The 25638-nt window shown below is 41.9% G+C and overlaps 1 protein-coding gene across 7 annotated transcripts in view; it reads left to right on the forward strand.

The window, feature by feature from the left end:
• Positions 1–25638, forward strand: part of LOC132827008 (membrane-associated phosphatidylinositol transfer protein 2) — a 538978-nt gene that overhangs the window by 228774 nt on the left and 284566 nt on the right. Inside the window, exon 2 of one of the 7 annotated variants that reach the window (XM_060843353.1) lies at positions 2772–2863. The exons of 5 other annotated variants lie outside the window; for them this stretch is intronic. The gene's annotated coding sequence lies outside the window, so the exon portion shown is untranslated. Of the gene's footprint in view, positions 1–2771; positions 2864–22434; positions 22485–25638 lie in introns of those variants that run through there. One more of the 7 variants, XM_060843354.1, reaches the window with a different exon arrangement.

Genomic DNA, 25638 nt, shown 5'->3' on the forward strand with positions numbered 1-25638 from the left:
GTTGATCTCAGCATTTTAACTCATTTTAAAAACTTCTTTCAGTTACTGAAAGCTTGATGGAGTAGTATTCCAAGCTACACTGAAAATTGGCATTGTCTATTCCAAATGTTCATATAAATTTGCTGTGATGGCCAAAACATCTTTCAAATCCCATATGTCAATTCAACCTCAGGATCTGCTTTCATAATAGAATAAAGGGTTTAACATTGAAGTAAAACCAGTGAAAAATGACCAAAGATCTCATTAGTGATTTGGTACTTTTCTGAGTACTCCATTACGACTTGCATTGTGTAAGAAAATCATAATAGATCATAGAGGTTTAACCTATAATTCTGTTCTATGTTGTGGATACTTTGAAACTTGGGACTGAAACTGTGAATTGAAATGTTTTTATCTTGTTACCGCATAATGCATTTTCATTCGGTGCAATTGTGCCAGTGACTTCCAAGACTAAAGCTTGTTCCTTTTTGTGGGGCTGAGAGCTCTTGCTCTGTCACATTCGTTAGTCAAATCAAAATATTGAAGTTTCTCATAGCTGAAATATTTGATTAATACAGTTAAACTTATCTGGTTCTAAATTCCAAAATGTGTGGAATTGGTGCTAAAGCTGCATGTTATCTTAGCATTCAGCCATCGTGTAAACTCAGTTATTCACTATCATTCATTCCAACTGAAGGCAGTTGTAAGACCACTTATATGCTGTACTGTGGAGATATCCTTCCGTACAAAGTAATTCTGCCTTTGAATATAAGTAGTGGTCCTGCGTAGAACTGCTGAGTAGATGCTACAGTGTGATCGGCCAAATTAGGATTGATGAGCCCAAGTTGCATTTGCACTTCTCAAATGGCTAATCCTTATGATATTTGATGAAACTGTGAATAAGCCACTGAAATACAGTCTTCACTGTGGGTGATGAAAGATGAGATAGCATCTGGGAAGAAAAATAAGGATTATGGAATAAGACATACTTATAAAAAAAATTTGAGCGCTTCCTGTATAAAAGATATCATTTAATTTTAATTTAATCATTTAAATGTAGATCGGTAACTCGGAGATCACAATGAAATTCTAGCCACTTAATACATGCTGTGAACTATAACTGGACTATTTGACAGCGAAATCATTAATATTGCAGTTCTATTACTAACTATTTGACAAATAAAAATTTTGAAGGATAAAGAATAGCGACCCATTTGTGGGCATTGTGTTCAGATAGGGTAAAGGTTATGCAGCAGAGCTTTCTAAAGGAGATTAAGTCTACTTCTCTCGAGTCAAATAGATTGCCAATGTCCTCACATCACGTTTCTGAATTTGACTTAAACACCATGTAGAACAGCAGGGAATAAAAGTATTTGTGTTTCTGAGCAGCTCTTGTTATATAGGACAGATGTCAGAGGTAATTTCTTTACTCAGAGTAGTAAGGGTATGGAATGCTTTGCTTGCAACGGTAGTTGCAACCAACTTTACGTACATTTAAGTTGTCATTGGACAAGCATATGGATGTACATGAAATAGTATAGGTTAGATGGGCTTCAGATTGGTATGACATGTCAGTGCAACATCGAGGGCTGAAGGGCCTGTACCACGCTGTCATGTTCTATGTTATATGTATGTGTCAATTGAAGATTTGCAGCACATTTAATGACTTTTTTAAAAAATGAATTATGTCAGTTTTTGTTTTTCATTAATTTGAGATTTTAACTGAAATATTTAAACTTAAATTTTGAACCATGTGCTCAGATTTCAGGAATCTGTAAGTTTCTCAACACTGGCGACACTCGAGAAAAGCTATGTCGATTCTTAATCACCACAGTTGAGATCTTTGTTTTGTAACTGTGGCTTTTCCTGATGTGAGGATGTTTGTGACAGACAGGTGATTGTGGGTTCCTAAAGCATCCTGGTGGCAACAGCAGAGAAAAGCACTTCTCGAGGTCATTCTTGCCTCACTGGGAACAGTACTGAGTGAGTGGGTAAATCCATGGCAGATGAAGTGTAAGGTGGATAAATGTGAGTTTATCCGTTTTGCCTTCCTTATTTTGCTACCAGATTATTATTTCAATGGCTGTAAATTGGGAGAGGGGAGACCTGGATGTCCTTATGCACCAGTAGAGATGACAAATGTGTGGCTTTCGTAGCAAGGGAGTTTGCGTACAGGAGCAAGGATGTCTGGGTGAGGGGTCGAATGGCCTACTCCTCCTCCTACCTTCTATGTTGCTCAATATTGCAGCATTGCTAAATAATGAGCAGTTTATACATAGGCAACATGTAGAATTAGGAGCAGGAGTAGGCCATTTAGCCCCTTGTTGAGAGTATGGTGCTGGAAAAGCACAGCAGGTCAGGTAGCATCTGAGGAGCAGGAGAATCAACATTTCGGGCAATTCCTGATGAAAGGCTATTGCTGAAATTATGACTCTCGACTCTGATCTCCAGTATCTGCAGTCCTCACTTTCTCCCATTTGGCCCCTTGGCCGTGTACTGATACTTATTAAAATAATGATTTGACTTGAGGGTTGATTATGGCCTGAACTCCACTTCCCCCTCCCTGTCCCCTACCTCGAAACTTATTTAAAATTCACAAATCTGTTGAACTCATTCCTGGTGGTTTAACCTAATCAATTTACCCTTCATCAAGAATTAGCTATAATTTTTAAATTTGGTTAGACTACTTTCTGGTTGGCAGTTTGGAGCACTAAGAAAATGGCCAGCTTAAAATGAGGCAGATTGTTCAGATAAAAGATACATTCCTGACTAAAGATATTTTACATGTACAGACAAGAATTTGCTCGAAGGGGATTAGCCAGATGTCCTGATATAGTGGTTGAGCTGCTACCCTGGAAAAGATCATCCTGAATGAGTTGACATTGTGAGTACTGTGCAGCATTACTGCTTGGTGAATTTGATTACTGGTCTATTTGTAGACAAATTAAATTTTCCATACTGTACATTTTAGTCCGGGTATTTCCTCTTGTAGTTTGTAGCATTACCCCCTCCAGATGTGTGGCTTTTGCAAAAATATTTAAATATGTGATGGTCTTATTGATGAATATGTTAAGCTTTCTTTGTAAGCAACGACATTGTCATCTATATATGTTTATTCGTAAGAAAATCTGTAAGTCTCAAGGTTAGCTGAGTATCATTATTTCACTTAGTTTCCTTCTTAAGTAATGTTACTGTTGAATGTTTGGAAATGGTTGCTCTATGCACTGCAGCCTCTCAGATGAATTTAATTAAAGATCAACAGCAGGTTCCATACGCGATGTGGAATCCACTTTAATACTTAGATCATGATGGTAATTGCTTTAGATCTCCTGTACAGATGAAGACATGCAACTCTGTATTTTTCTCGATCCTGTCATGATCACTAGCACAGCCAGCATTTGTTGCCCTTGAACAGAGTGGGTTAGCAGGCTATTTCAGAGGGCACTTCAGAGTTAGCCACATTGCCATGGACTGTAGAATCACATAGGACAGTAGATTTCTTTTTTCACGTGTCATTAGGTAGCACACTGAAGATCAAGCTCCTTATTCCCAAAATTGTCAAAATGCTAAAGATTCTAAATATACAGTGGTTCCCAATTTATGTGATCTGTAGTCCCAGAGTTACGACATGGGGTAAACTCTCCTGCTTAATTTAAAAGAAAGATTGATCCTGGTGCAGTAATCTGTGAAAATTCAATAGGCCAAGAACTATTTAATGTAAAAATTAACAACGTTATTTCTTAAAGTATAACAGAATAACTAACTAACAGCTAGTTACAATTCCTTCCTCTAGCCTATCTTTTACCTTCCCTTTTATGATACTTGTCCAATAAAACTTCCAATTACGATTTACAAAACAAAACTTCTTATCTCAAAACCAGGCAGCTTTTGTTACCTCTGATCTGCGGTTGTCGTCTTCTTGGGGATTTTGCTTCGCAGGTTACTGATCGATAAAGGTACCTTTTAAGAGAGCTAATTTTTGGGCAATCTTTTTACATGCTTGGCAGTTCTCCCCTCAACTGTTCAATTTTTCTTGATCTTATACCCCCAATGTATTGGATTGTGTTGTTGGCTTTTAAGATTGTCAATATAATAAATTCAACCTGGATTGGAGTTTGGTATTTTCCAGGGTATAATTTAAACTGATTGGCCTAATTCAAATCTGTTGTTTCCAGGCAACCAGCTATCCTAGCTATCCCAGCAGCCGGAGATATGTTACATTGTTTCTTATTGAGAACACTTACTGCTGTCACTGCAAGCTATTAACTCTCTCAAAATTACAGTACACCTACATTTTTATAACTCCTCCCCCCTTAAGAAAAAATGAACTATCATAATGAAAAGATGGCTTCACTTTTTTCTCTTTTTAAAAACATCACACTAACATACAGAACTTTAATATAAGTTCACCTTAACTTCTTCCCGTATACCTGTGTATGTATGTATATATACATACATATAACATTAAATAAAGACCATAAGACATAGGACTGGAAATAAGGCCATTCAGCCCATCAAGTCCACTCCACCATTCAATCATGGCTGATGGGCATTTCAACTCCACTTACCAGCGTTCTCCCCGTAGCCCTTAATTCCTTGTGACATCAAGAATCTATCAATCTCTGCCTTGAAGACATTTAGCGTCCCGGCCTCCACTGCACTCTGTAGCAATGAATTCCACAGACCCACCACTCTCTGGCTGAAGAAATGTCTCCGCATTTCTGTTCTGAATTGACCCCCTCTAATTTTAAGGCTATGTCCACGGGTCCTAGTCTCCTCGCCTAATGGAAAAAATTTCCTAGCATCCACGCTTTCCAAGCCATGTATTATCTTGTAAGTTTCTATTAAGTCTCCTGTTAATCTTCTAAACTCCAATGAATACAATCCCAGGATCCTCAGCCGTTCCTCGTATGTTAGACCTACCATTCCAGGGATCATCCGTGTGAATCTCCGCTGGACACGTTCCAGTGCCAGTCTGTCCTTCCTGAGGTGTGGGGACCAAAACTGGACACAGTACTCCAAATGGGGCCTAACCAGAGCTTTATAAAGTCTCAGTAGCACAACGGTGCTTTTATATTCCAACCCTCTTGAGATAAGTGACAACATTGCATTCACTTTCTTAATCAACCTGCTTTAGAGAAACCTCGACTAGCACTCCCAGATCCCTTTGTACTTTGGCTTTACGAATTTTCTCACCGTTTAGAAAGTAGTCTATGTTTTTATTCTTTTTGCCAAAGTGCAAGACCTCGCATTTGCTCACGTTGAATTCCATCAGCCATTTGCTGGCCCACTCTCCCAAACTGTCTAGATCCTTCTGTAGCCTCACCACTTCCTCAGTACTACCTGCCTGTCCACCTAACTTCGTATCATCGGCAAACTTTGCTAGAATGCCCCCAGTCCCTTCATCCAGATTATTAATATATAATGCAAACAGCAGTGGCCCCAACACTGAACCCTGTGGGACACCGCTTGTCACCGGCTGCCATTCCGAAAAAGAACCTTTTATCCCAACTCTCTGCCTTCTGTCAGACAGCCAATCCTCAATCTATCCAAGTAGCTCACCTCGAACACCATGGGCCCTCACCTTGCTCAGCAGCCTCCCGTGTGGCACCTTATCAAAGGCCTTTTGGAAGTCTAGATAGATCACATCCACTGGGTTTTCCTGGTCTAACCTATTTGTCTCCTCTTCAAAGAATTCCAACAGGTTTGTCAGGCATGACCTCCCCTTACTAAATCCATGTTGACTTGTTCTAATCAGACTCTGCTCTTCCAAGAATTTAGAAACCTCATCCTTAATGATGGATTCTAGAATTTTACCAATAATTTTCCATGTTTTGTCTTGATCCTTTCTTGAACAAGGGGGTTACAACAGCGATCTTCCAATCGTCCGGGACTTTCCCTGACTCCAATGACTCTTGAAAGATCTCATCCAATGCCTCCACTATTTCCTCAGCCATCTGTCTCAGAATGCTAAGATGTATCCCATCGGAGCCAGGAGATTTATCAGTTTTAAGACCTTTTAGCTTTTCTAGCACTTTCTCTTTTGTAATGGCAACCATACTCAACTCAGCCAGCTGACTTCCTTTAATTGTTGGGATATTACTCATGTCTTCCACTGTGAAAACCAATGCAAAGTACTTGTTAAGTTCTCCTGCTATTTCCTTATCTCCCATCACTAGGCTTCCAGCATCTGTTTGAAGTGGCCCAATGTCTACTTTTGCCTGTCGTTTGTTTCTTATGTATTGAAAGAAACTTTTACTATCACTTCTAATATTACTGGCTAGCCTACCTTCATATTTGATCCTCTCCTTTCTTATTACTCTCTGTTTGTCCTCTGTTTGTAAAGACAAATCTCATCTAACCTTTATCAGTTAAATCCGCGATTACGCATCTGCGATTGTGTTTTTCCGACCTGCAACATGTAGGGTTTATAAATTAAGTCTATAATGTAAGACTCCAACAAAATTGTCTCATATTCTTGTCTTTAAAGCGTTCTCAGAATGTAAGCGGATTGTGATCCGTGTACACTACTGTCTCTGACACATTATTCATGGTATACACATTAAAATGTTGAATTGTGGAGTATTTCTTCTGGTGGATTTGATCATCTTCAAAAGTAATCAACTGGCAGTTCAATCCCATCTGGATCTTTCTGTAGGAGTACAGCTCCAACTCCTATGTCACTAGTATCAATGGCGACTCTAAAAGGTTTTGAAAAGTTTGGTGTAGCTAAAACTAGTTTGGTAGTTAATATGGCTTTCAAATGGTCGAATGCCTCCTAGCATTGTTCTGTCCACCGAAACTTTGTGTTCTTCTTCAAATCTGTCAAAAGTGCCAATACACTACTGAAATTTGGAACAAATTTCTGACAGAATCCAAAGAATCAAAGTATTTCTTTCTTCGAAGTTAGTCATAGAAATTCCTTGATGGCCTTTGTCTTTGCATTTCAAGGGGTCAACCTTCCATGACCAGTGTTATCTCCCAAGAACTTCACTTCTGCTTTCGCAAATTCCGTTTTATTTAAACTTCTCACCAGTTTTGCTTCTCGCAGTCATTCAAAGAGCTCTGCTAACTGTACCATATGATCTTTCCAGGACTTACTAAAGATCACTACATCATCCATCTAGACTGCACAGTTCATTAACCTAGCGACAACTCTGTTCATGAATCTCTGAAATGTGGCAGGTGCATTCTTCATTCCAAAGGGCATCACTTTAAACTGACATAGCCCATTTGGGGTTCCAAACACAAATTTCTGATGAAGGTACCTACCAGTAACCATGCATTGAGTCCAACTTGGTGATATAACTGACTTTCTCGATGCAGTCCTCCAATTGAGGAATTGGATGTGAGTCCGATTTTGTAACGCCATTGACCTTCCGATAATCCAGTCAAGAATCATTGAGTTCAAGACAATTGGTGAACTCCACTCGTTCTAACTTGGTTCAATGATGTCCTCATCGAGCATGGCCTCCACCTCCATCTAGACATGTCTGGCTTTGAAAGGATTAAGCCAATAGGGGTGTTGTTTTATTGGAGCAGTATACCCTATGTCTACTTCACATACAATAGCATTAGTCCTCCTCATCTGATTCTTACATATGTCCTTATACTGTAGCAACAAATCTTTCAACTGTGTTCTGTGGTCCTGAGACAGATAGCTTACTAACCTATCCCACTCCTGAAGGACTACTTCATTTTTTCATCTATTTTGAGGCACATCAAAATCCATATCATCTGGATTTGATTCCTCACTCTGTGGAGGAATAACTAACACCTATTTCTCCAGTCCTTTCTCTCTAGTATAATACAGTTTCAACGTGTTCACATGACATACCCGATACTTTTTTTTTCTATCTGGCATCTTGACTAGAAAGTTCAACTGACTCAAGTTTTTCTCAATTTGATAGGGGCCACTAAACCTGGCTTTGAAGGATTCTCCTATCACTGGTAATAGTACTAACATGTCATCCCCTTGGGAAAACATCTGAGTCTCAGAGTTTTTATCTGCCAACTGCTTCATTCTACACTGTGCCCTTTCTAGGTACTGTTTTGCTAATTCACCTACCCTCAATTTAGTCTCTTCCTCACCTCCGATACATAATCTTAAGTGTGAGATCTCCGACTTTGTCCTATCAAGTTTTCTTTTAATTAATTTCAAAGGGTCTCTCACTTCATGACTGAACATTAACTTGAAGGGAGTGAACTGAGTAGATTCATTTGGGGCATCTCCAATGGTAAATAATATGAATGGGATACCTTTTATCTCAATCATTCGGGTAATCCTGACAGTATGCTCTTAACGTGGTCTTCAAGGTCTAATGCCGCTTTTATAAAGCTTCCTGGGATTCTGGATGATATACACTGGATTTAAAGTGCTATATATCTAAGCTATCTATAACCTCCTTAAACAGCCTAGCAGTAAAATTTGACCTTTGGTCCGACTGAATCTCTCTGGATAGCCCATACCATGAGAAGAAATCTACTAATTTCTCTACAACCTTTTTTACCTCGATACTCCGGAATGGAATTTCCTCCTGAAATCTGGTAGACACATCCATTATGGTTAACAAGTACTGGTTCCAATTTTTAATTCTTAGGAGGAGACCTACACAGTCAATAATAACGCGCGTGAAAGGTTCTTAAAATGTGGGAAATGGCAGCAAAGGTGTTGGTTTTATAGTCACCTGTGTCTTACCTACCATCTGGCATGTATGACGTAGACGGCAAAAGTTAACCACATCTTTGTGTATTCCATGCCAATAAAAATGTTTTTGTATCTTAGCCTGAGTCTTTTGTACCCCTAGGTGACCTCCTACAGATAGTTCATGTACTACCCGCAACACTTCCTGTCTGTATGCTACCGTCAACACAGTCTGGTGCACTTTGGCCCATTTCTTCTCTGCAGTAACCTGTAGTCCCACACCTCCTCCCACCCTGCCCCCTGTAAAAACACCATCCATTATTCCCAATTCCTTCGCCTCCGCCGCATCTGCTCCTAGGGGGACCAGTTCCAATACCGAACAACCCAGATGGCCACCTCCTTCAAAGACCGCAATTTCCCCTCAGATGTGGTTGACGATGCTCTCCACTGTATCTCCTCCACTTCCTGTTCCTCCACCCTTGAACCCCGCCCCTCCAATTGCCACCAGGACAGAACCCCACTGGTCCTCATCTACCACCCCACCAACCTCCAGATACATCGTATCATCCTTCATCATTTCCGCCACCTCCAAACAGACCCCACCACCAAAGATATACTTCCCTCCCCTCCCCTATCAGCGTTCCGGAAAGACCACTCCCTCCGCGACTCCCTCATCAGGTCGATACCTCCCACCAACCCAACCTCCACTCCCGGCACCTTCCCCTGCAACCACAAGAAATACAAAACTTGCACCCATACCTCTCCCCTCAAGTCCCTGCAAGGCCCCAAGGGATCCTTCCATATCCATCAGAAATTCACCTGTACCTCCACACACATCATTTACTGCACCCGATGTGGCCTCCTCTACATTGGGGAGAAGGCCGCCGACTTGCGGAACGTTTCAGAGAACACTTCCGGGACACCCGCACCAACCAACCCAATCACCCCGTGGCTGAACACTTCAACTCCCCCTCCCACTCCACCAAGGACATGCAGGTCCTTGGCCGCCTCCATCACCAGACTATGGCAACACGACACCTGCAGGAAGAGTGACTCATCTTCCGCCTAGGAACCCTCCAACCACCAAAGAATGAATGCAAATTTCTCCAGCTTCCTCATTTTCTCCCCCCCCCCCCCCCCCCCCCCCCCCCAAACCTGATCTCAGTCCCAACTCTCGGACTCAGCACCACCTTGACCTGCAATCATCTTCCCGACCTCTCCGCCCCCACCCCCTCTCCGGCCTATCACCCTCACCCTCATCATCTTCCACCTATTCCATTCCCAACGCCCCTCCCCCAAATTACTCCTCCCTACCTTTTATCTGAGCCTGCTGGGCACAGCAGCCTCATTCCTGAAGAAGGGTTTATGACCTCCTGTGTTTTTCCAGCAACACATTTTTCAAGGAAACACTGACTACACTATTAGAAGACCCAAAGACACATACACCATACACCACTAACTTCATCAGCAAGGACAGTATCATCAAGTTAGTGGACCTATGCCTTACCACACATTTCAACTTCAGCAATAAAACCTGCAGACAAACAAACAACACCCATGAGATTTCCTATATCAGGGTTCTTAACAGAGGCAGTAATGCAGAGACTCTGATAAACAGCACTGCCAACCATCCAACCCAAACTTTGGGTCCACTACGTGGTTGACACCTTTGTCATCACTAAATGAAACAAATTAGAGGAAATCTTCAAGACCATCAATAATATCCTTACTGGTATAAAATTCCCTAAAGAGGAGGAAAACAACAACAAACTGCCATTCCTAGATATCACAGTAGAGTGAACAGCCAATGGAGAACTTCAAACCAGCGTCTCCAGGAAAACAACACATACGGACCAAATATTAAACTACAGAAGCAATCACCCGAACATCCATAAATGAAGCTGCATCAGAACATTATTTCAATGAGCCATCACACACTACAGCACGGAGGAACTACGCAGAGCAGAGGAAAATCACCTATACAGTGTATTCAAAAAGAACGGGTACCCAATGAACACAGTCCGCCAATTTCTGAGCAACAAACCCAAGCAAGCAGACAAAACGCATCCAGAAACCCTACCCGCTCTCCCCTACATCAAAGACATCTCAGATATGACTGCCAGACTACCCAGACCCCTTGGTAGCCCATAAACTCTCCAACAAATTAAAACAGCAGCTAATGAACTTGAAAGACCCTATACAGACAACAAGTAAAACTAATGTTATTTACAAAATACTGTGCAAGGACTGTAACAAACACTACATTGGGCAAACAGGCAGAAAGCTAGCCACCTGGATATATGAACACCAATTAGCGACAAAACAACATGACCCTCTCTCACTAGTATCCTTACATTCAGGTAAGGAAGGACACCACTTCGACTGGGACAACACATCCATTCTAGGTCAAGCCAAACAGAGACACACACAAGAATTCCTAGAAGCATGGCATTCCAACTTGAACTCTGTCAAACCAACACATTGAGATAGACCCCATCTACCACCCCTGAGAAATGACATCACCAGAGAAAATGACGTCACTATTCCAAAGAAACCCAAACATAGAAAGCAGGAATTAGCAACAGTGCTTTGCCCGGGGGCCCACTGAAGATGTTACCTAGTATGGCGACAAAACGTCTGGAAAGGAACCTTCCAGCTCAGCGAGCAAACCTATATCCAGAACCTCGGCCTCAGCTACAAATCTTCTTAAAACTCATTAATTCTTACAGTGCTCTCTACTCTTGATTTGGAAATGCCGGTGTTGGACTGGGTGTACAAAGTTAGAAACCACACAATGCCAGGTTATAGTCGAACAGGTTTATTTGGAAGCACTGGCTTTCTGAACGCTGCTCTTTCATCAGGTGGTTTGTGGAGTGTAAGATCGTAAGACACAGAATTTATCGCAAAAGTTTACAGTGTGCTGTAGTTGAGATTATATATTGAAAATGATAATACAGGTCTTTTTCAATATATCGTTTCAGTAAACTTTTGCTATAAATTCTGTGTCTACTCCAGTGTACAGTGGGATGCAAAGATCATTGTCAAAGGTGCAGCAATCTTTTCCCTCACTTTTCGTAGCAACCTTGGGTATATCCTGTCTGACCCAGGAGACTTATCTATTCTTACATTTTTTCCAAATTTCCAGCACATCCTCCTCCTCAACATTAACCTGTACAGGTATATCAGCCTGTTTCACACTGTTCTCACAAACAACAAGGTCCCTCTCACGAGTGAATACTGAAGCAAAGTATTCATTAAAGACCTCCCCTACCTCCTTCAAATCCTGGCACAAGTTCCTCCATTATCCCTGATTGGCCCTACCCTCACTATGGCCGTCTCTTGATCATCACCTAGATGGAAAATGCCAAAGCATTTTCCTTAATCCGGCCCGCCAAGGCTTTTTCATGACCCCTTTTAGCTCATCTTAGTCCATTCTTCAGTTCCTTCCTTGCTACCTTGTAACCCTCTAGAGCCCTGTCTGATCCTTGCTTCCTCAACCTTAAGTAAGCTCCCTTCTTCCTCTTGACTAGATTTTCCACTTCCCATCATCCAAGGTTCCATCACCCTACCATCTCTTCCTTGCCTCAGTGGGATAAAACTATCCAGCACTAGCAGCAAGTGTTCCTTAAACAACTTCCACATTTCTGAAGTGCATTTCCCTGAGAAATCTGTTCCCAATTTATGCTCCACAGTTCCTGCCTAATAGCGTTGTAATTCCCCCTCTCCCAATTCAATACTTTCCAATACCATCTATTCCTATCCCTCGCCACGATTATAGCAAAAGTCAGGAAGTTGTGATCGCTATCATCGAAATGTCCACCCACCAAGAGATCTAACACCTGACCTGGTTCATTGCCAAGCACTAAATCCAATATGGCCTCCCCTCTCGTCAGTTTGTCTGCATATTGAATCAGGAATCCTTCCTGGACACACCTGACAAAGTCTGTTCCATTCAACTATTTGTACTAAGGAGGTTCCAATCAATATTTGGGAAGTTGAAGTCACCCTTGACAACAACCCTATTACTTCTGCCACTTTCCAAAGTCTGCCTCCCTATCTGCTCGTTTGTGTCTCTGTTGCTATTGGGGCATCTGTAGAAAACTTGCAATAAAGTGACTGCTCTTTTCCTGTTGTGACTTCCACCCATATTGACTCTGTAGACAAACCCTCCTCAACGACCTCCATTTCTGCAGCTGTTGTGTGCCACTCCTCCAACTGTTTTACCTCCCTCCCTCTTCCTTTTGAAGCATCTAAACCCCGGAACATCCAACAATCATTCCTGCCCCTGTGATATCCAAGTCTCTGTGACGGCCACAACATTCTAGCTCCAAGTACTGATCCAGGCTGTAAGTTCATCAACCTTATTCTTGACTCTTCTTGCATTAAAATATAAGATAATCAGAGGGTTAGATCGGGTGAACAGTGAGAGCCTTTTTCCTAGGATGGTGATAGTTGGCATGAGGAGACATATATATCACCCCTCAATTTGAAGCTATCGGACAGATGTCAGACATAGTTTCTTTGCACAGAGATTGGAGGGAAATGAAACGCACTGCCTACAGCAGTTGTAGACTCGCCAACTTTATGGGCATTTAAATGGTCATTGGATAAACATATGGATGAGAATAGAATAGTGTAGGTTAGATGGGCTTCAGGTTAGTTTCACAGGGTGGCGCAACCTCGAGGGCCGAAGGGCCTGTACTGCGCTGTAATGTTCTATGTTCTAAATTTACACACTTCAGCCCATCACACTGACTGCAACTTTGCTCTTTCAACTGTCTATCCTTCCTCACAGGCGCTTTGTATGCTGGTATCTGCCTGTTCACCAGCTACCCCATCCTCTGATCCATAGATCCTTTGCCAAACTAATTTAAACCCTCCTGAACAGCTCTCGCAAACGTCCCGTCCAGGATGTTGATGCCCCTCCAGTTCAGATGCAACCTGTCTTCCGTGTATAGGTTCCACCTTCCCCAGAAGGTGCCCTCCCTCCAACACCGCTCTGCAGCCACGTGTTCAGCCAATCTCTGTTCCTAGCCTTACTAGCCTGTGGTGACAGGAGCAATCCTGAGACTATTAGTCTGCTTATCCTACCTTTTAGCTTCTACCCTAACTCTTTTCATTCATCTTTTTAGGTCCTCAACCCTTTTCCTAGCTATGTCATTGGTACCAATATGTATCACAACTTCTGTCTGCTCGCCATCCTCCTTTAAGAATCCTGTAGATTTGAGCCGAGACATTCCTTACTCTGGCACTCAGGAGGCAACGTGCCATCCAAGAGTCTCGTTTGTGACCACAGAATCTCCCACCTGTTCCTCTCATCATTGAATCTCCTATCACTATCACTCTCCTATTGTTCCCACTTCCCTTCTGAGCCACAGAGCCAGGCTCAGTGAAAGAGACCTGGCCACTGTGGCTTTCCCTGCTAGGTAGTTCCTCCCTCATTAGTATCCAAAGTGGTGTAATCATTATTGAGGGGAATGGTCTCGGGGAATACCTTATATATTCCAGGATTCTATTCCTGATGAAGAGCTTTTGCCTGAAATGTCAATTTTCCTGCTCCTCGGATGCTGTCTGACCTGCTGTGCTTTTCCAGCACCACTCTTATCCAGACTCTGGTTTCAATCATCTGCAGTCCTTGTTTTTACCACAGGGAATACCTTAACTGTCTGCCCATTCCCTTTCCCTCTCCTGAAGGTTACCCACTTGCCTTTATCCTGTAACTTAGGTGTGACTACCTCCCCATAACCCCTTTCTATCACCCCCTCAGCCTCCCAAATGATCTGATGTTCATCCAGCTCCAGCTCCAGTTCCCTAACACGGTCTGTGAGGAGCTGGAGTTGAGTGCACTTCTTGGGGGTGAAGTCGGCAGGGACACCAGCGGTGACCCTTACCTCCCACATCCTGCAAGAGGAGCATGCAGCTGCCCTAGCTTCCATCCCCTCTGCTCTAAATTGCCAAAAGAGTTTTAAAAACGTACAAGTTTACCGTACAAGCCTTCTGGACAGTCTTATTTTTAGAGGAGGAGGATGGATGGGAGACACATCACATGTAGCATTTTGCGTTTAGCCACTGCCCGAATATATTAGTTCACTTACCCAGCAGTCCCTGTGCGCCCTTCCACCCCTGTTCAGCCTTTGCTCTGCTGATGCATGAGGTAAGTATTTTATATTCAAATTTACTTTCCCAGGAGGCCTTTGGCTCGTGCTGTCTTGACTCCCGCTGCTGAAATTCTTATGATTCTTGGATTGGCCAGAACATTGTTTCCTCAAACCATCTCCCTTTAACATTGGGTGGTGTTACCATCACTGAATCACCCATTCTGGAGATTTCCATTGACCAGAAAATAAACTGACTTTCTGGGTATATTCAATGGCTACAAGACAAGGTCATAGAAGATAATAGTAAGCCATTTGGCCCTTCAAGCCTGCTCTGCTATTCATTTTGATCATGGCTGATCATCTAACTCAATAGCCTATTCTGACTTTTCCCCCATATCCAATCAACTATTCAGTTCCAAGTGCTATATCCGACTCCTTGAATTCATGCATTGTTTTTTCCTTGACCGCGTTCTGTTGTGGACAATTCCACAGGCTTACTGCTCTCTGAGTGAAGAAATTTCTCCTCATCTCATTCCTATATAATCTACCCTGTATCCTTAGACTGTGACCCTTGTTCTGAACTTCCGCAACAAGGGGAACATGCTTCCTGCATTTACCCTGTCTACCCGAGATGACATTTTTGAGGTTTCTATGAGATCCTCTCTCATTCTTCTGAATTCCAGTGAATATAATCCTAACTGATTAAACTCTCATCCTTCATCAGTCCTGCCATCCCAGGAATCAATTGGGAATTCTTTGCTGCATTCCCTCTATAGCAAGAACATCCTTCCTCGGATAAGGAAACCAAAACTGCACAGGTGTGGTTTCGCCAATGCTGTGTATAATTGCAGCAAGACATCCCTGCACTTGTACTCTAATCCTTTTGCTATGAAGGCCAACATATCATTTATCTTCTTCACTGCCTACTGCACCTATGCACTTACCTTCAGTGACTGACACATGAGGGCACCTTTCCCTCTCTGTTTACAGCCATTCTGATCATAATCTGCCTTCTTGTTTTTGCTCCCAAAGTGGAGAACCTCACATTTATCCGCTGTATACTGCATTTGCCATGCATTTACCCACTGACTCAGCCTGTCCAAATCACACACATGCATCTCTGCACCCTCCTCACAGCTCACCCTCCCATCCAACTTTGTGTTATTTGAAAACTTAGAAATATTGCGTTCAGATCCCTAACAAGTAATTATCATATACAGTACAACCTCGATTATCCAAACATCAATTATCTGAATTTCGGATTATCCGAAAAATGGCATTAGGCAACTCAGCAGTCAGTTATCAGTTAAATGGCATGTATTGCTGGATAACTGGCACTCAAATTATGGCTTGTTTACAATCAAATCGATTATCTGATTATCAGTTATCCAAACAAAATACTTCCCACCTGTCTTGTTCAGATGATTGAGGTTGTACTGTATTGTGAATAGCTGGGGTTCAAGCAACTGAACTCTGCAGCACCCCACTAGTCACTGCCTGCCCTTTGGAAAAAGACCTGATAATTCTTTCTCTTTACTTCCTGTTTGCTAACGACCAATCTCAATTCACTGCCCTAATCCCGTAGGCTTGCATTTTATATATTACTCTTTTATGTGGGACTTTAACGAAAACCTTCAGGAAGTCAAAATAAACCCCACCCACTGGTTCCCTCTCATCAACTCAAGTCACATCCTTGAAAAATTCCAATAGATTGTTAAGCAAGATTTCCCTTTCATAAATCCAGAATGTTTGTGTCGGGTCCTACCACTGGTTTCCAAGTGGTCAGCTATTAAATCTTTTATAATGTATTCTAGCATTTTCCCCACTATTGCCATCAGGCTGACTGGTCAATAATTCCTGGTTTTCTCTTTGCCTCCCTTTTTAAACAGAGGAGTTATGTTAGCTGCTATCCAATTTGTAGGAAATGTTCCAGAGTCTAGAGGACTACCAATACAACCACTATTGCTTGGCCACCTTCTTAAGTATTCTGGGATATAGGTTTATGGGCCTGAAGATGTATCAGCCTTCACCTCCATCAGTTTCCCCAACACCATCTCTCTACTCATACTGATTTTCTTCAGTTCTTTCCTCTCACTAAACCCTACATTCACCAGCATTACTGATATGTCACCTTTGCCTTCCTTTGTGAACACAGCACCCATTATAAATTCCAGGGACCTACGTTTGTCTTCAATCTTTTTACCTTCATATACTGATAGAAACGTTTACGGTCGGTTTTTATGTTCCCTTCAAGCTTAGCCTTGTACTCTATTTTCCCTTTTTTAAATCAATCCCTTTGTCCTCCTTTACAGAATTCTAAACTGCTTGCAGTCCTCGGGTCTGTTGTTTATTATTAGCCACTTTAAATGCCTCCTCTGATCTAATACTGTCCCAAATTTTCCATGTCAGCCATAGGAAATTTTACTTTTGTATTAACCAGGAATGATCAACTGTTTCAGGTTATCCACACATTCATTATAATATTTCAGTCCGCTGGTTTAGAAGTGGAACTGTCTACTTATTACCTATCTTTCCTAGGGGACCTGTGAAGTCAGAGACCAAGCAGTAATTATGGCAGTGCTGCTACATCTCCTTGCAGTGTAGTTAGCAGACATTCAGATGCTGGAGTAGTGGCCATGTCACCAGGGGCACAGACTGTTGTTCTGGACACTTGGGTTCAAATTTCAGCAAATCATCAAAGAAAAAAAATCTGGAATTGAAGCGACTCTCAGCTGTGGTGACTGTGATACTCTCATCAATTGATTCCTTTAAAGAAGAAAGTCTGTCACCTGTATCTGCTCAGGTATTCCACATCTACAGCAATAGCTTCTGAAGTGGCTCGAGGAAGGCATTCAGATGAAGGACGTTTCAGGATGGGTAACAAATGCTGGCCCTGCACCTATATCCCATGAAAGAACAAGAAGAAAACACACTGTACTTTATAAATTTCACCTTGTCCTGCAATGTGTTAGTCGTCTTCACTTACCAATGTTGATAGGGTGATGGATGCAATCATGAATCATTTTCATTAGGGAATTGGATAAATGTCTTTTGCAAAACTTTTCAAAAAGGGCATGGGAGCAGGACTAATGAGATTGTTTGATCAAAGAGCCAGCACAAACTATGGGCTGAATGGCCACCTATGCTGTGTTATTCTCAAATTTTAGGTTCTTCAGCCAGAAACTTTGGAAACATCTTGTGAAACAAAGATTGTTTTCAAAAAGCTAACTGATCTAAGGAATTTATGTGCTAAAACCAATATGCCCTCCCATGTCTTAAATTGCCAAATCTTAGACAGAACCTGTATCACATTGTTTGAATGTTTTATTGATAACCTGTTCATACTGGTTACTGAGCACATGCTGCGGTTACTTTCTGCAGTGAGAAGATCTTGCAGAAAACATTTGATTGCAAAGCTCTATGGTTTCCTTCTCTGCCCTTTCCAACATGCTGAGGCTTATAGTGGTAATGTTCCTTCATAAATTAAAATGAAGTATTGAGGGATAAAGTACTTTTAAAACCAGTTGTTTACTGCTACACTTTCAAGAAGTATAATTTTAAGATGATATCGTTGAATTATTTTCCAACTTTAAGCCTCGAAGGAACAGCTGAACTTTTATCAATTTTTTTTTGTTTTTATTCTATTTGAGGTTTGTTTACTATCAGTTATAGTCGATTCCAAGTGTAATCTTATGTGTAAAGTACATTGAATAAATTTTTTCATTGGATAATTGTTGAAACTCTGGTTTTTATTTTACCAGTCTTACAACCAAACTTGTAAATGTTGATATTTTCATCAGTTACAATTATGTCCTTATTTTTCATTTTTGAGATGTGGGCATCTCTGGCAAAATTGTCATTTCTTGCTCCTTTCTAGTTGCACTTGTAGTGCCAGGAACTATGGTGGGATGTTGAGAGTTAACCACATTGGTTTAGGGAGTGGAGTAACATACAGAAAAGTGGCGAAAAGGATGAATACAAGAAAGAGGAAAAGAACGAGTGTGCAGTCTACAAAGTCTGCTCTGCAATTCATTACAATCATGACTAATTGTAGTTCTCAACTGCTGTTTCCTCCATACTCCTCACCTCCCTTTGTTCCCTGAAAGACTAAATGTCTTTTTAGCCATCTTATATGTAATCATTGATTGAGTCTCCACAAGCTTATGGGACAGAGAATTCTAAAGGTTCAGAGTTGGTTGTGTGAAGAAACATATTTTCAATGTTTTCTGAATTGACCAGCCTGTTACCCTGAGACTCTTCCCCCGATATTTTAACCTCTCTAAGCAATCTCTCGCATGTACCCAATCAAGCCCCTTCAGAATCAAGTATGTTTCGATGAGATCATTTCTCATTCTTCTAAACTGCAGAGAATATAAATTCAATTTGCTCAATGTCTATCATCCCAGGGACTAATGTGATGAGCGTTTGCAGTGCTGCCTCCAATGTAGTTATGTCTTGTCCTAAATGTGGAAACCAGAACTGCACATCGTTCTGCAGATGTGATCACTAAGAAGACCTGTACAATTATAATGAGACTTTTTTATACTCTAATCCCCCTTGCAATAAAGGTTAACCTGCCATTTGCTTTCATTGTTGCTTGCTGTGTATCTGCCTTCTAACTCTCTGCATAACTTGCATGTGCACACCCTCTTTGAATATCTACATTTCAAGTTTCACACTGTCTGAAAAGTATTCTGCTTTGCTGTCTGAACAACTTCACCCTTCCTTACGTTATACTCCATTTCCCATTTTTACGCATTCATTTAACACATCTATATTTCTTTACAATATTTTTATTCAACCCCACAGCTTACTTTTGTACCTAGCTTTGTATCATAAGCAAACCTGGATGCGGAACCCTTGTGGACAGTGGTAGTGTCCCTACCTCTCAACCAAAAAGTTCCACAGTCAATTCCCATATGCTCCAAAGTTGTGCCATCACATATCTAATCGGTGGTTACCAAAACAAGCTACATGACTCTTAGTCTCTTCATCTAAGATGTTAGTATAAATTTTAAACTGAGGCCCCAGCGCTGACCCCTGTATGTTATTCAGTGCCTATCAACTTGAAAATGTCCTATTAGTGCCTTTGTGCGTGGGAAACCATGTCTCACAAACTTGATTGAGTTTTTTGGATAAGTAACAAAGAGGATTGATGAGGGCAGACTGGTAGATGTGATCTATATGAACTTCAGTACGGCGTTCGACAAGATTCCCCATGGGAGACTGATTAGCAAGGTTAGATCTCATGGAATACAGAGAGAACTAGCCATTTGGATACAGAACTGGCTCAAAGGTAGAAGACAGAGGGTGGTGGTGGTGGAGGGTTGTTTTTCAGACTGGAGGCCTGTGACCCGTGGAGTGCCACAAGGTTCGGTGCTGGGTCCACTACTTTTTGTCATTTACATAAATGATTTGGAAGTGAGTATAAGAGGTACAGTTAGTACGTTTACAGATGACACCAAAATTGGAGGTGTAGTGGACAGCGAAGAAGGTTACCTCGCATTACAACAGGATCTTGATCAGATGGGCCAATGGGCTGAGAAGTGGCAGATGGAGTTTAATTCAGATAAATGCGAGGTGCTACATTTTGGGAAAGCAAATCTTAACAAAACTTATACACTTAATGTTAAGGTCCTGGGACCTTGGAGTGCAGTTTCATAGTTCCTTGAAAGTGGATAGTGAATGCGGCGCCTGGTACGCTTTGTTTTATTGGTCAGAGTATGGAGCACAGAAGTTGGGAGGTCATGTTTGGGCTGAACAGGACATTGGTTAGGCCACTTGGAATATCGTGTGCAATTCTGGTCTCCTTCCTATCGGAAGAATGTTGTGAAACTTGAAAGGGTTCAGAAAAGATTTACAAGGAAGTTGCCAGGGTTGGAGGATTTGAGCTACAGGGAGGGGCTATACAGGCTGGAGCTGTTTTCCCTGGAGCATCGGAGCTGAGGGGTGACCTTTATAGAAGTTTATAAAATCATGAGGGCTATGGATAGGATAAATAGACAAGGTCTTTTCCCTGGGGTGGGGGAGTCCAGAACAAGATGGCGTAGGTTTAGGGTGAGAGGGGAAAGGTACAAAAGAGACCTACAGGGCAACGTTTTCACGCAGAGGGTGGTATATGTATGGAATGAGCTGCTAGAGGAAGTGGTGGAGGCTAGTACAATTGCAATGTTTATAAGGCATCTGGATGGGTATATGAATAGGAAGGGTTTGGAGGGATATGGGCCGGGTGCTGGCCGGGTGGGACGAGATTGGGTTGGGATATCTGGTCGGCATGGACAGGTTGGATCGAAGGGTCTGTTTCTGTGCTGTACGTCTCTATGACTATGACTCAATCAAGCAAAGTTTCTCATTTGTAAAACCATACTGATTTGTTTTATTCATACTGTGCCACTTAATTGACAGGTTTCCTTCCTTAAAACATCATTACCAATCCAGTTGGGTTTTAATAAAAAAAATTGACTCGGCCATCATCGATAGTTGTTTTCCAGTTGTTATTGATTTTTAATTCTGGAATTATATTGAATTGGTGGGATTCAAACCTGGATCTCCAGAAGATTACCCAAGTTTCTAGGTTACTCGCCCAGAGATAATACCACTAAGCCATCATCAGCAATTCTTTCTGGAGAAGAATCATACTGGACTCCAACAGCAACCCTTTTTTTTCTCTCCACAGATGCTGCTAAATTTGCTGAGTTTCTCCACCACTCTGTGTTTTTGTTTAACAATAATTTAACTGCTTCATGATCACTTTTACTGACGGGGGTATTCTAATTTCCTGGTTTTACTTTTAAACTGAAATCAAATTCTGAAACTGTGGTTGTGGGATTTAGTTTCCTAAATTACTGAATTACTCAATGTCCTGGCATCAACTACATTCTGACAGACAATTCCACAGAATTCCACAGATTCACGACCCTTTGGAGTGAAGTAATTTCTTCTCATCTCTATCTGCTGCCCTTATCAGGCAAGGCCATCATTGGTGGAGCAGTTCTATATATTTGCAAGATGCCAGAATTAGAGGAGTTTATATAACTTGGTAGGTTGTGGAATTGAAGGAGGTTGCAGACTTAGGAAAGGTCAAGGTCTGGGAAGGATTTGAGTATAAGAATGAGGATTTTAATATTAGGGTGTTGCTTAATTGGAGTGACAGGGTCTAGCTGCAAATTTAGCTATATTTAGATGATCTCCAGTTTGCAGAGGATGGAATGTGTGAAACCAGCCAGGAGTGCCACAGACTGTCTAGATTTGTACACACATGACATTGCAATTTTAAATTGTGAGGAAAAACTAGGTTTTGATGAAAGGTTACAAACATGAAAAATAACTGTTTTCCTGTTCCCAGTTGCTGCCTGGCCTGTTGATTATTTCCAATATTAATGGTTGAGTACTAAATTTTAAGGTCTGCAGTATTTCACTTTTCCAAATATTGAACGACCTGCTTTAGAAAAATCATTTTATTACAACTTTTGTTTGTAAAGTGAGTATGTAGTAGGTGTTATATGCAGACCAAGGAGCCACTGTTGGTTGTCAGTTTCTTCAATCTTCATTTATGTTGCTGTGAAATTGAGTCATTCCGTCAGTATTATACCAATTACATGTTGTAGCATGCAGACACCCACACAGTGTCAAATACATCAAACCACTGTATGATGCAGTTCCCTTTCTGTTTGGTAGATTTGTATAGTAAGTAGCTAACCATTCAGATGGGAGGTGTTGAATTTAAGCCCTGGTCTGTCCAGAGTTACCTGCTCTTATCCCAGGTAAGTTGATTGTTCTGCAGCCTTTGTTGGGAGATTATTTCTGACGTTTGCTGAGCTCTGCTAGAATGATGCCTGTGCAAGTTCAACAAAGACAGGATCACACTCACCTCAGTTGCTCACCAATATCTTTACTCTCACATTGTGAGTGTCACTGCTGGGGCCAGCATTTGTGACCCATCACTGCTTACCTTTGAGAAAGTGGGGGGTGAGCCATTTCTCTGACTCACTGCACTCCATATGGTGAGATCAGCTGTCAAAGTAGGCACATTGGGTATTGAATGTGCGGTCTGCAATTGTAGTGCTTCATCTTTTTTTTCTGTTCTCTTTAGTTCTTAGGGTCTTGACCATACGATGTAGGAGCAGAAGTAGGCCATTTGGCCCATCAGGTCTGATCTGCCATTCATTGAGACCAAGACTGATCTGATAGTTCCTTGACTTATCCCCTTAATCCTTAATTCTGTCAATCATTAGAAATTTGTCTGTTTCGACCTTGTACGTACTTAATGACATAAAAACTCAGCCTTAAACGCCCTCTATGGTACTTAGACAGAATCACACTCTGTGAGAGAAAAGAATCCTCCTCATCTCTTTAATTACACTTTACTTTTCAAAAGCCTTTCTCTTTGTCAATGCCTTTCAAGTGAGCTACCTGAGCTATTGTAACATGACTTTGCATTTTCCAGCATGAAACAGACATTTTGCCTCCACCTGGTCTAAAATGCAATATTCATATTTTTAAATCCTTTCCAACATTTAATTTCATTTACTTTTTCACTTGTTTTTCTCTCTCATACCTGACTATCTTCTCCTGAAATGTAGAAATGTTACCTCCACTTTTTTAGTGTGTTTGTATTTTTCACATTCTCACCACTCCGTGACTAAAAAGGTTTCTCCTGAACTATTTACTGGATTTATTTGTGACTGTCTTGTGTCTATGGACTGTAGTTTTAGGTTCTCTCCACACACACTGTCTTTGCTCTCCTGACCCCTTGAAATGTAACTTGTTCCAACTTGTGGTGAGAGATGGTGTAGCCTCTTGTTTTGTCACTGCAAGACTCAAACATGGAAATGTGAAGACTGGAAATGCTGGAGAAACACTGCAGGTTTGGCAGCATCTGTGGAGAGAGAAACACAGAATTAATGAGTCTGATATATTTCTTACATAAAACTAACAATTATGAAACAAAACATTGCTGGAAAAACTCAGCAGGTTTGGCAGCATCTGTGGAGAGAGAAGCAGAGTTAGCATTTTGAAACCAATGACATCATCATAAGTGTTAGTAGCTAGGAAACCTGGTACAGAACAATCTCGGTTATCCGAACATCAGTTATCCAAATTTTTGGATTATTCAAACAAGATCTCAAGATCCCGTAAAAACGTTATATCAAAGATGTTACCAACACTGGTGATACTGACACCACCTCCAGTCCCCATTAACGAAGTTATCGATGGTTTGTGACTTTTCATGGAGTGGTATGAAGCAGGTAGTAAGGGCATTTTGGGGCTGAGAGGAACAACAGATATATAATAATACTAATAATATTCAAAGTTTGTGAGAAGATTTGTAGCTTGGGTGCTTGTTGTTGTGGTTCTGTTTCGCCGAGCTGCAAACGTGGCCGGTATATAGGGTCTAGGTCGATGTGTCTGTTGATAGAATTTGTGGATGAGTGCCAGATCGACCTAGACCCAATATACTGGCCGGTGCAGTGGACAGCAACTGACAACTGGAAACGGCAGAGACAAACCACTATAAATGCCGGAGGAATCAGCACAGAAAAACTCCCAGCTCGGCGAACAGAACCACAACAGCTAATAATATTCGTTTGGTTGCTGCTGTTGTGAGCAGTTATTGGTGGGTAACGGTCGCCAGACTACAGCAGTTTATTCACAAGGCAATAGTTGCTGTAATGAAGCTATCGCCGCTGCTGCCTACTCGTGCATGCGCACCTTTCCTCCTGCACTCCATCCGCAAGCCATCCAACTGCCTGAGGGCAGGAAGTGGGCCATTAGCTTCATCTCACACAGCAATGTGGTTGTGTGGCACACACTGTTCACTTTTTGATCTTCGCATGACTTAAAGAGGCCTTGTGTGTGAATCCTGCCTGGTGCCTGCTTTTTGTTTTGTTTCCTAACATTAATTATCCTGATCTGTGTGCAGCATGGGCCCCTTTCTTCTGAACCTTTCTCTGTCCTCTATCTTTATCTTTGCGCCACAATCTGAACAATCAGTTATCAGCAGGACCCATTTCTGCTCTTCAAAACTGTTTTGGGCACACTGACTGGCACGTGTTCAACGAGGCAGCAAACAATGGCAATTCCATCAACTTAAAGGAGTACACGGCATTGGTGATTTGCAACATTAGCAAGTGTATTAACGACGTCACTGTGTCCAAGACCATCACTTCTCATCCCAGCCAGAAGCCATGGATGACAGCAAAGGTGTGTGCGCTGCTGAGCACCTGTGATTCCACCTTTAGAGCAGATGACAAGGCTGTCTTCACAACAGCGAGGGCCAACTTGACACAGACCATCAAAGAGGCAAAGCGTGCACACAGCGAATACGTGGAGAATGTGGAAGGGCATCCAGGCCATCACCAATCACAGAACAGCATCACCTGATTGTGCTGCTGATGCCTCCCTCCTGGATGAGTTTAACAACTTTTATGCACGGTTGAGGCGCGAAATGAAGTGGCAGTGAGAAAGTCCACCCTAGTCCCCCAATAACCAGGTGCTGTGTCTTTCCACGGCCGATGTGAGGAAAACCCCATGCAGAGTCAACCCACAGAAGACTGCTGGACCAGGTAACATCCCTGGCAGAGTATTCAGAGGATGCTCTGACGTACTGGCAGATGTTCTCATGGACATCTTCAACATCTCCCTGAGCTGCGCCATAGTTCCAACATGCTTCAAGGCCGCTACCATCATCCCTGTACCGAATAAATCTTTAGTATCCTATCTCAACAACTATCGTCCTGTTGTGCTTACATCCATCATCATGGTGCTTTGAGAGGCTCGAGGTGAGGCATATTAAGATCTTGCTGTCCCCCTCGCTGGACGCCCTGCAGTTCGAGTATCGTCCCAACCGCTGAACAGATTATGCCATTTCTACCATCTGGCCTTCGCCCAACTTGAGAAGAAGGACACCCACGTCCG

Source organism: Hemiscyllium ocellatum, chromosome 24, assembly GCF_020745735.1.
Source record: "Hemiscyllium ocellatum isolate sHemOce1 chromosome 24, sHemOce1.pat.X.cur, whole genome shotgun sequence".
Classification (NCBI taxonomy): domain Eukaryota; kingdom Metazoa; phylum Chordata; class Chondrichthyes; order Orectolobiformes; family Hemiscylliidae; genus Hemiscyllium; species Hemiscyllium ocellatum.